The sequence below is a fragment of the Monopterus albus genome, unplaced genomic scaffold (genome assembly GCF_001952655.1).
Source record: "Monopterus albus unplaced genomic scaffold, M_albus_1.0 scaffold10.1, whole genome shotgun sequence".
NCBI lineage: Eukaryota > Metazoa > Chordata > Actinopteri > Synbranchiformes > Synbranchidae > Monopterus > Monopterus albus.
The window spans coordinates 3,099,241-3,110,929 of NW_018127890.1; the positions used below are offsets into that span (position 1 = coordinate 3,099,241).

At 40.7% G+C, this 11,689-nt stretch overlaps 1 protein-coding gene and 1 long non-coding RNA gene across 2 annotated transcripts in view; one reads left to right on the forward strand and one right to left on the reverse strand.

Moving 5' to 3' along the window:
• Positions 1-11,689, reverse strand: part of c1qtnf4 (C1q and TNF related 4) — a 28,555-nt gene that overhangs the window by 13,135 nt on the left and 3,731 nt on the right. The window lies entirely within an intron of this gene.
• Positions 6,130-10,272, forward strand: LOC109954576 (uncharacterized). The gene is made up of 3 exons (XR_002274149.1): positions 6,130-6,661; positions 6,753-6,838; positions 9,784-10,272. It is a non-coding gene; the product is annotated as an uncharacterized LOC109954576 (long non-coding RNA).

The window sequence follows — 11,689 nt, forward strand, 5'->3', positions numbered from 1 at the left end:
GAAAAAGATCGCAGCCTCCTGGGAGGTACAGAAGGCCCCTCCAGAACCATATTTAGGGCTGTGATAACATGATAATGGCCACTGATTAGCATGGCAGCACTTGAATATGCTGCTTATAAACCCTGTATACATGATATTTTAGCCTGCTTTTATTTACGTGAATGTGAAACCAGTCACTGTAATAATATTGCTATCACTTTTCAGAACTGCACATTTCAGTTTCTATTATAAACTCTTTGATCAAGCCAAAATAAAATTTCTTCTTGAAGTAGCTGTTTCAGTCTCAGTGTGATCATGTGAAAATGCATCTCTCTGGTTCCCTGAACAACCTCTCTCCGTCTCTCTCATCAGATCAAAGCCACACTGAGAGAACTATTGTTCTGCTGGAGCACGACTGCCAGCCTGCATCACCGCCGAAATAACAAAGAGACACTCATCGCACGTATTCATGGTAGGTAATGGAAATTAGTTCATAAACATATCAATCTCCAACAGGGACTCGGTGTTGTGTCTCAGATGGATGATGATTAACAACTGAAACACAGTCAGTGCTTTAAAACTTCAGACTCAAAGATATTCTACCCCATCTCATAGACCAGACCTTTCATTAAGCTTTACACATTTTTGGTCATCCCTTGAGGAAACTTGGACAGATGTCTCTTTATGAAGTATTTCTCACAAACACAATTTTTTATATTTTTCTTCCTTAAAATTGCAAATATAATGAACAAATATGTAATAACGGTAGCATACCTTTTATTATTATTAATTATTTTTACTATTATGTTGGTACAGGAATAAGTCCAGGAGCTTTCTTTGAAAAATACGCTCAAATTCCAGCTAATTTTTTTATTTTATTATGAAGAAATTTTTCAGTACATTAGCTGGAAAATACAGGACACACAAAATGAAGCGTTAGCATAAATTCATAACTAGGATTGTGAAGTGCTGTATTTCACAAATAGCCAACACACTATATGTAGTGAGCTGCCATGTCTGCCATTTATTCATTGTGCTTCATCCCTGAACTCAAGACAGCACATCGCTGTTCACGTTCAACACCTCTCACAGGATGAAGCATCTTTTGCTTCCTGATTTTAAACAAACATTCACTGTGCGGCTCCGGCTCAAGGCCGAACCCCTCCTCTCCTCACAACAACAGGATGACAGCGGTGGAGGTGGCTGCTTCCTTTCTCACTGCAATTTGAGTAAAAGTGTCTTTGAAAAAGTCTTGTTAGAATTGCAGACTGGAGCCTTATGCTGATGAGAAAATAATCGGAGCCTGCGACTGTTCATCTAAGCGGCATGGATGCTCATCAAACTGTATAAAAAAGTAAGAACACGACATATTGAAGGCCATGGAAACTGACCTTGTGCTTAGTCGTTAGAGTATTTTCCATCTCTCCTTATGTGCAATGTCACCAACAAGGATATGAGTGCAGATTAAAACACAAGCCATCTTCTTTCATTGTCAAACAGCAGAGAGTTAGTGTGTGATGAAGTATCCAGATTTTCTTTCCTTGTCTCCTGTGATGCCACAGAGTATTAGGACAGCAATGTTGTCATTGTGTTGTGAGGCTGAAAGGCTGACCTTCAGCTCGTGCTCACGCCCGCCCATGTTGTCTAAACAGTGTAGCACATAGTCATTTTCTTCAGGGTTTTCCATTGTGATCTGACTTGTTCCACTGGATGTGTTGGGAAACCTGCGTCCCATGACTTGTCCACAACTTAACTGAAGAGGTCAGCATTTCCATGATTTCTCCGTCTGAATACCGAGCACATTTACTGGAAGTGAAAATTCTGTCTCATCATTACTCCAACCATGAGATGGCTTTACTGCTGACATTGTTTGTGTTGATCCCAAGTCCCCCGTGTGCTGCGGCCGCGCCTGCATTGATGATCTGGAGCATTCAGAAACCTGGATAAGAGCTGTCCTAGTTTGTCATAGAGTACTGCTCCTAGCATATTCAGGTTTCTCAAAGCTGGGATAAGAGGTTATCCTGGTTTCTGAAACTGGGATATGATGTTTACTTGCTCAAACAAACAAAAAAAGGGATACTTAAAAAACCTGATCATAAATGGGACACTCATGTCCAAGTAAACACGAATTTACATGTTTAGCACTTAAAGAGAAACGTTGCTAATCCAGAGTGGTAATAGGTTCACTATATGATTCCTGAGGTTATGTGAGTGTCCACATTCACAGTTTTGTTTCTGCTGACACCAAGCGGCTAAAAGCCAGTTGCATAATTTCAAAGGTTCCAAGAGGTTTGCACTTTCTACATGGTTCAGTTTAAAACTAAAAAGTCAGCACCTCTACCACACAGTCAGTTTCTGACTTTGGGTGAAAAATGTTTTTGTGTGCTTCTTTTACAGCAGCTATCATTAGTTTTATTCGATTAGATTTTACAGATAATCTATCATGACAAAATACTTAAGACAAACTCCATGAAGACTCTGTCATAGTGCATTTAAACCATCATCATTTACCAGTGGTTGGATGTAGAGGCGATTCAGTTCAGTAGACTGTAAGACATACACAGTAAACACACAACCTCCTGGCAGATTCAGTGCCCTTTCACGTCTATTGAGCGTAGGCAGTTTGAAAAAGAATAAAAATCAATAAGTGTTTTACCCGGTTCATTCCGAGGGGCTGAATGACTGGCTCCCAGTCAGAAACCTCCCAGGGCTCATTAGAAACAGAACAAAGCCACTTCCTTCTTTGACCTGCTCCAATCAGTTTGATGTAGAGAAATGAATACAGCTCACGTCTGCATGTGCTTGCACAGAAGATTTCCATAATGATCAATACTGTGTTTCCCAGGAAGCCTGGAGGGCGTGACTGACGTTCTGAAGCCGCCTCAGTCGGCCTCCTACCTGCCGGGAAGCTTAAATCAAAGCACTGGCTTCACTGAGGGAGGCCGGACATGAAAGCTCAGACCTCTGACTAAGCCCGTATCAAAAGTGCACCTTGACTGAGGGTGGACATTAGCGCTCACTCTAGTGTTATGATCAGGTCCATTAGCAGGACATGCATTCATAAAAGGGGAAATGTCTGAAATCACAAGACGGTCCTGAGTGATTATGGTCTTTGGTTATGATGAAGAAAACATTTGTATTGTGGAGAAATGCCTTTAGAGAACCTCCCCACTGACATGTGTGTTGCACAGGTCAGATAATCATCCATGTGTGCAGACCAAAGCCCAGAGGAGTCTGAGGTTTGAGGCAGGACAGCTGACAGAAAGCACCTGGAGTCTGAGCTAAAGCCTTTTGTGGCTGTCAAGGTTGGTATTTATAAATATTTAATGCTTTTATTTCACACTGCCTTAGTTTTTGAAACCAGATTTGAGGTCTACATAAGAGAGCTTTCCTACAGAAACAGTAGTTGTAATGTTTTATCTGGCACAGACTGGAAACACTCAAACAAACTATAATTTATCTCTGCGCCTCTTGTGCTGATGAAAAACTGTCGTCCTTCAGTAGATTTTAAAGACATGTCTGTGATTTCATTCATGGACCTGCTCTGCATTGAACCTTTGGATGTTTTATTTTAGGTTCACACAGAGTCATGGCACTGTTTGCACTGTCCTGGTTTTCTGCATACATTGGTCATGAAATGTGGTCTGATTTTCACCAAAGTCACAAACATCAACCAATTTATGCAGAAAACCGGGAAATTGCAAACAGCACCATTACTTTTTCTTGACAGTGTTGGCCACGCTGTCTGCTATAATGTCACAGGTGTGCTGGAAACACAAGCCTGTGTTTTATTTCTTTTTTGATTAAACACTTTTTATAGTGAACCTGTTTAAGTGAGGGCGACAACAGCTGATGTTAGTAATGACTCATAAGACACAGGAAGCTGTTAGAATGTCATGTTTGCTTTTTTTGTGACAAATCTGTTCTGGTCAAACAGACTATGAATTTAAAACTGAATTGAAAGGTTAGTTCATTTAAATGAGATAGGTGAAATTATTTATTTGCATTTTATTTTTAGTAAATTTCCTACATGTCTTTTTAGTACAGTGTGCTGTTCAAACAGCCTGGTGCAGAACTAATCACGGCAGTCTGGGTCTGCACGCTGCTCTCCTCATGTGGCAGCAGTATTAAACGTTTCAAGGTCATATTTACTGAGGTTTATATGAACCTTGTATTTGCCATGTTATCTACTTTATGAAAAATCAGATAAAGATTGTAATGAAAGTGAAGGCTTCTGTGAGGGGACAAGTATTCACAGCAGAGAATAATGAGGAAAATGTATCAATGACATTGATTTGTATATCTTGTTTTGTAATGGACGTGACAAATCAAAAAAAAAAAAATCAAATGCAATCAACAAAAAATAAAACTGATTAAAATAAAGGTCAAACAGATAATGACAAGTAGCATTTTAAGTAAGCTGCCGCAAAACCATGAAGCGTGTAGAATAAATATGAAAGACTTTTAAATCTGGTACAGAAACAAGGAGGGAGCCAATGTAAGGACTTTAAAACTGCTGTTTTCTCCCTTTGGTCCTGATCCAGCACTCAGGCAGCAGAGTGCTGGATCAGTTGTAACTGATTTATTTCCTTTATGGGTCGACCAGGTAGAGTGTTACAGTGGTCCAGTCTGCTGGTTATGAAAGTGTGCATCAGTCTCTGTCTGTAACTCAGAGACAGAAACAGATTCATATTTTTGAAATGATAAAAATCTGATTTGGTGACATGAACCTTAAAATTGAATTCTGAGTCGCAGATGACACCGGGGTTTCTAGCCTGTTGGCTCGCGGTCAACTGAGAAAATGTTGGTTTGTGGCCAGTGTCTCTCTCTGAGCCTCTGACACTTTTACTAAAATGTCATGTTTATACTGGTTCACATATCCAGTCACTCACATCTAAAATACATTTAACAGAGTATCTGAAACATCTGCAGGAACATAACTGGTGGATGCTGGTTTCTGAAGTAACAGACAAAAGCACCTTATTTCCTGAGTTACGACATGAAGGCCCTTCCTTTTTCCCTCTCAGTAATACACATCGCCTTACATCAGACCACCTTGTGACGGCTGTGGTTCAGAATCATCTGAGAAACAAAGTACAGCTCCAAAGATCCTAAACCTATTAGTAATACAACTAGAAGTTTCTGCATGTTGCTAACAATGTCCAGAAATATACACGAGGTAGATATTTGAAATATGATATCAATCACACATAAAATCACATGCATGTAATTGTCAGACATTTCACATGTGGAATTCTTGCTACTTATATGTTCAAATGATTCACCCATATAATCCATGTATTGAACATGTGTATCTGAATGTCAGAATATAGGATCGGTATGTTCGTCATATCTCATGAAGGAAAATGTCGAGTATTGTAAGTATACTCTATAGCTCCATATGTATACCCAGTGCATATTAACTTGCTTACTACAAGCTTCCCATTGTGAGCTGCCAGTTGTGTTGTTTTGGCATTTTCCACATTCTATCTGCAGCAGTCTCTCCCTGTTGCAACCTCCCGCAGTTCAGTAGGCTGTATTCTCATATAAGCACAGGTGGAGGAGAATGCTTTGGGTTTAGAACCCGAGTATATCGATAATCCTCTAAAATGCACAATTTCATACTTTCCCATTATTTTCTTTTTGCTTTTGGCATTTAGATCCATATGAAGTCTTCCTCTTGCTCCTGTTCCCTTTACAAGCGCACAAAGGAAACAACAAAAAAAAAAGCACAGGGGCCAATAAGCAGCTCTAGCCCCACCTCACTACCACCTCACTAGTACAAGCTGAGGATGGAACGACCTGGTCACTAGGGAGCAATATCAAAGAGAGTCGTGGGGTGTTATCTGGACATGCAGTGACAGATCTCCACTGCTGCTGTCCCTCTCATTAGGGCCTCTTCCTCCCTCCCTCGCTTCTCATCCTCTGTTCCTCAACACTTGTCACTGGCCTGTCAGCTGCCTGCTCAACTGTAGACACACAGAGCAACTTGGGAAATGGATGGATGGATGGAAAGAGAGAATACAAGAAAAGGAAGATTTCAAGGTGTAAGCCGGGCTTGTCAGCTAAAGCAAACAGCAGAGCAGATCCATTTCAATGAAGTCTAATCCATCCTGTAAATGTCTTCTTTCTCCTGCCACAGGAAAGAAAGCTGGTTCAGAACAACTGTTCTCTCACTCCTGTCAGTACGAATGCAGAGAGAGACAATGAGAAAATAAAAACAGAGAAAGAAGAAGGAAGAGTAGCAGCTATGGCAGTAACCTGGCGTCTTGCCTGGAAACACAGCAGGGTTTGATCCACCGGTGACAGGCGAGGCATGAACGAGCCAGCAGACCGGTCTGGCTGCCTCTCTTCATTATGTGTGGCATTACATGGAGCAAATACACAAATGTCAGTCATGTAAGTACTGGTTTGGGATTCAAACGTAGCCTGGGATTCTTGATGGCTACGGACAGCACCGCCATCGGTGTGTGAGTTGGCGTCGCAGATGGCTGCCTCGGTTCTGTACCAGAGACAGATTCCTTGTGTGTGTAACAGGCTTGGCCAGTAAAAGTGATGATCATATCTTGGCCTGTCTTTATCATGTCATTCTGCATTTTTCTAGTGCTGCTGGACAATGGAAAGGTGAACAGAAGACATGTCGAGGCATTTCCAGCACAAGATGTTTTAAACATGACTTCAGGTTTGTGTGTCAGTTCCATAGAATCTGGTTATTTTTGGAGCCGCCATTTCAGTTTTACACAAATATTTACACTCAAACCATTCCCAAACAGTTTCTGCAGCTCAGCTGAAAGAGGCCACTGCCATCAGGGGACACTGTGGCCATGAAGGGGCGGACTTGGTCTGCAGCAGTGTTTAGGTAGGTGCTACTTATCAAAGTAACATCCACATGGGTGGAAGGACTCAAGGTTTCCCAGGAGAACGTTGCCCAAAGCATCGCTCCAGCTGTGCTGGCTTGTCTTCTTCCCATAGTGCATCCTGGTGCCACCTCTTCCCCAGTTATCAATAAACAAAATATTGTATAATCTTAAGACTTTATTGATCCCTGGTGAGAAATTCACAAGCTGCCCAGCAGTAATTAAAATTTTACACATATAAAGTAATTTAAACCTTTACCGGCTGTAACATTAAAGTCATGAACATGATAATGCATCAATAATTATAATCCAATAATATATGAAATACTAAAATGTAAAATGTGCCATTTTGCATAATAAGTACTTTTACTTTTGGTACTTTAAGTATATTTTGATGCTAATGCTTTGTACTTAAGTAACATTTTGATTGTAGTACTTTTACTTGTAACAGAGTATTTTTACATTGTGGTGTTTCTGCTTTTACTTTTATAATTTGAGTACTACTTCCACTACTGCAATATGGTGACGATCAGACTTGAACACTGCTCTTCAGAAAACTAATGGGTGATGTCACGAAAGGTTCATCTGTCTTTGATATACATTCAGTGGTGGTGACCGGTGCATACTGGGAACAGTCAGCGGTGGTGACCGGTGCATATTGGGAACAGTCAGCGGTGGTGAACGGTGCATAATGGGAACAGTCAGCGGTGGTGACCGGTACATACTGGGAACAGTCAGCAGTGGTGAACAGTGCATACTGGGAACAGTCAGTGGTGGTGCCTGGTGCATATTGGGAACAGTCAGCGGTGGTGAACAGTGGATACTGGGAACAGTCAGTGGTAGTGACCGCTGCATACTGGGAACAGTCAGTGGTAGTGACCGGTATGCAATTGGAACAGTCAGTGGTAGTGATCGGTGCATACTGGAGACACCCAGGACCTGTTGTTTAGAGATGCTCTGACCCAGTCACCAAGTCCTTATAGTTTGGTCTTTGCCAAAGTTGCTCAGATCCTTAAGCTTGCATGTTATTCCTGCTTCCAATGCATCATCTTCCACAACTGACTGTTCACCTCATACCTAATATATCCCACCAATGGACAGGTGCCACTGTAATGAGATAATCGGCGTTATTCAGTCCACCTGCCAGTGGTTTTAATGTTGTGGCTGATCAGTTGTGAATCACCTGCATTGCAGCTCTCCTTACTAGTGAGTGAAGGACCTTGAAAGCTGCAGATAATATTTACTAAACCTGAAACATCTGCAGCATCTGAAACATTACCATCAGTAGCTCAAAATACTGCAGCACCACAATTTATCACTTTAGGGCTTATTAACCAACACTGATGATGTAATCGAGCACAGCCACAGCAGTGTTCATTTGAATGCACGTACACTTATATGGACCTGGTGTCTGCAGAGAAAAATGTGTAAGCTAACTTTTAATAAGCTTTAATATTGGCTGAAAAAACCAACAAACATATTTCCGGTTTCCATATTTCTGCAGCTGAAATGTTCCTCACATTCTCTTCTGGCAAGAGATGTGATTTTCAAACACCCTCTTCTTCCTCAGTTGTGTTTTTAAGGCAGACAGGGTCTCAAATAAATAACAGCTGCCATGTTGCCCAGAGTGCCACAACTTTTAAAACCACTTTCTCCTGACTGTAAATTTCAGCCACAGCTACTTCAGGCGCAGTGATCAGTCTGCGCTGGTAAGTCAGGCGCTGAGGATATTTGTATAAATTTCCATTGCCTCATTCCTTATTTTGCATCCCTAAATAGGGACATACATACTGCATGAGACCAAATATGCAACTTCCAGCAGTGCCACTTTTCTCTTTCCCACCCAAAACCCTGTTGCGGCTTTGTAGTAAATAAGAACACGCAATTTCACAAAACCTTAGTAAATATTCCCCTAGTCTACAACCATGTGACCAGCTCTAAGAGACTATATTAGGCAAGGATTGCTTTGAGCTAAATGCTAATATTGGAAGGCTAACATGATTACAGTGACAATACCAGCATGTTGATGTTTAGCATGTATAATGCTTACCATGTTCACTGTCTTAGTGTGTTAACATCTAAATATTTACTATTTCCACCTGAGATCATGTTTCCAGAGGTTGGTCTACCTATGGGGAACATCAGTGTCTGTTACAAAAATATCACACAATCGGCTGTCCCGGCATTTCACTACAGTCAGAGGACATAGAAGATATTTACAGGAGGGATTAGAGCTCATAGAACTGGATTTTTGAAACTGCTTCTAGAAACGGTTGTGAAATGTAGATTGAAGCAAAGCAACATATAGCATCCTAAAGCATATATCATTTCAAAAGCTTTTCTGCGAGTCTGACCGAAAGGAAACAGACAACTAACCAAAGTAGCTGCACGTGTGTAATAATATCACCAAGTGGGGAACTGTGATGTAGTCGCTTACACAAAAAAATGTATATTTAAAAATTACATTAATATTAGCAACAAATGTAATAACTGAACTGAACAAAATGATTTGCATCACCAGAGTAATTCATAATTTCCACCTGTGTATTTAACTAGCTCATTAAATGAGTTCAGTCAGGGGTTCAGTCTTACTTCCGTGCTGTTATTAGCGTGTGCAGCCACTCACTCTCCAGCAACAGCAGCAGTTTCACAGCCTTTCTCATTCTGCTGGAAATAATTCAGGGAAATGCTGAAAGCAGAAGTGCACCAGCTAATCATCAGCAACTCTAAACAGTAAGCAGAGGAAGAGGTTTGCTTTAGGTGAGTGAACTAGAATGAACTGTCTCAGAGAGTTTGAGGATTAGTGCAGCAACAGAGGGATTATCAGATGTTGACACTGTGTATCTCAAAGACATCCTGTGCTGCAGGACTGTCATGTTTCTCTGCCTAGGGCTTATCGTGTGACTTGCTTAAGATCAGTCTGACTGCACCTCTCTTTGTCTTGTAGGGCTCACATCACTTCACACAGATGTGCACACTGTTCTGCAACACACCCACCTTCAGCTGGTCAGTAATCTTGTGTGACTGGTTGCATTCTGTTGCTGTGTAGTCTGCTTGTTGTGGTTTTCAGACTGGTGAGCTCAGAACAAATATAACTCTGCTTGCTTGAAGTACTCTGGTTGTTGCTTGCAGAGGTGTCGACAGCAGCTAAAATGCCTTTGTAAATGGCCCACATTCCATTTTATTTGGAACATACTGCCAATCTTACTGTTTCAGCACCAGCCCAATTCACTGTCCAACAGAGTCTTGTTAGTGTGGCTGTGCAGATGAAATCAGTCACATCAGCTGTTAAAATACCTGAGTGACTTTGTGGATGGTGAAGAAGGATCTCCAGTGTATGACCAACTGGGTTATTCCTTCCTCACTCAGGAGTCTCACTTGTTCACAGTATCGTCAAAGCCTGAGTCTGGTGCCAATTCTAGAAATGATCTGTTTCAGCTTTGACATCCCTGCACCAGCTAGTGGCTAGTTTTTTACATTAAAAACCATGCAGATCCTCTCTGCCTCATTACAAGATAAACAGCTCAGATATGTGATTTCTTTTCTTGTAATTACAAGATACAGGTCACATAATTATGTTAATCCTTATTACAAGTTGATGTCTCCAGCTTATTTTTTTCTTTGGCAAAGATCTTTGGACCAAACCTTAAAATGGTTTCTGCCCATAGCACTGGTAATGTCAGGTGAACTGCATTGTATTTTGTTCAGCTTTAAAAGCTGAGATCTCTGTAGCCTGTTGTGTTTTTGAAAAGAAACTCTGTGTGGGTCATCACTCAGCAGCGTCTACAGAACATGTGGTGATGTCTGCGTTGTTATGCTTTTGTTAATGTCATTATCTGAGTTACGGGGGCATCATGCTCTAAATTCCAGGTGTGGTGCAGAGATAAAATGTGTGTAGTATACAGCGTATTTTTTTGCATGTGCGTGGAGGAGAAGAACACTCAGCTTTGTGAAAAGAAAAGACAATTTTCTGTATCTCTAACGCTAGGAGAGACAAACCAAAAATAACTGCAGCATGAAATTCAAGACGTCTGTGGCTGATTATTCACTCTGTTAAATGAAAAGAAGTTCTCATTAACTTTAACAGTTTACTTGAACTGACTCAGCCCAGGAAACTCAGACGAGGAGAACTTCCTCTGGGAAAAGTAACACCTGCCACAGTTGCACAGGGAACAGCAGCGTGATCCTTTTCCAGATTAAACTATTACAAAACTGCAGCAGGACACGAGAAACATTGAGCGACTGAAAGTACAAGAATGTTTGCTCTGCTTTTTCAAGGGGTGCTAGATATTTGAGTAAGGTCATTGCCTTGGTCTGTTTGATGAGATGTGGGCAAAGTGCAATTAGCGAAGGCAAAGGTGCTTTTTCCCATTGACCTCATCACCTGTACTCCAAACAAAACATGATCATCAAACATTTACCATATAAGAACAAATTAATTGAGATTTTGAGGAGATGTAAGAAACTATATTACTCTAAAGTATTAGAGGATAATAAAAATAATATGACTGGTATTTGGAATATATTAAATAAATTGATTAGAAACTGTTCTAGCAAGAGTAACTACCCTCAATATTTTATGGATAATGATACACCGGTCAAGAGATTGGAGGATGTAGTAGATAAGTTTAATAGGTTCTTTGTGAATGTTGGTCCTGTTTTAGCAAGAAGCATTTGTACAGATGATACATCCGTCACTATAAATAATAATACAATCGAAAGGAACATGAGTTCTATGTTTTTGAAGCCCATAGTTGAAAAGGAAATTATAGAGATAGTGAATAAATGTGGTAACAAAACATCTAGTGATAGTGATGGTATCACTATGACAACTGTTAAATGGGTAATTGAGG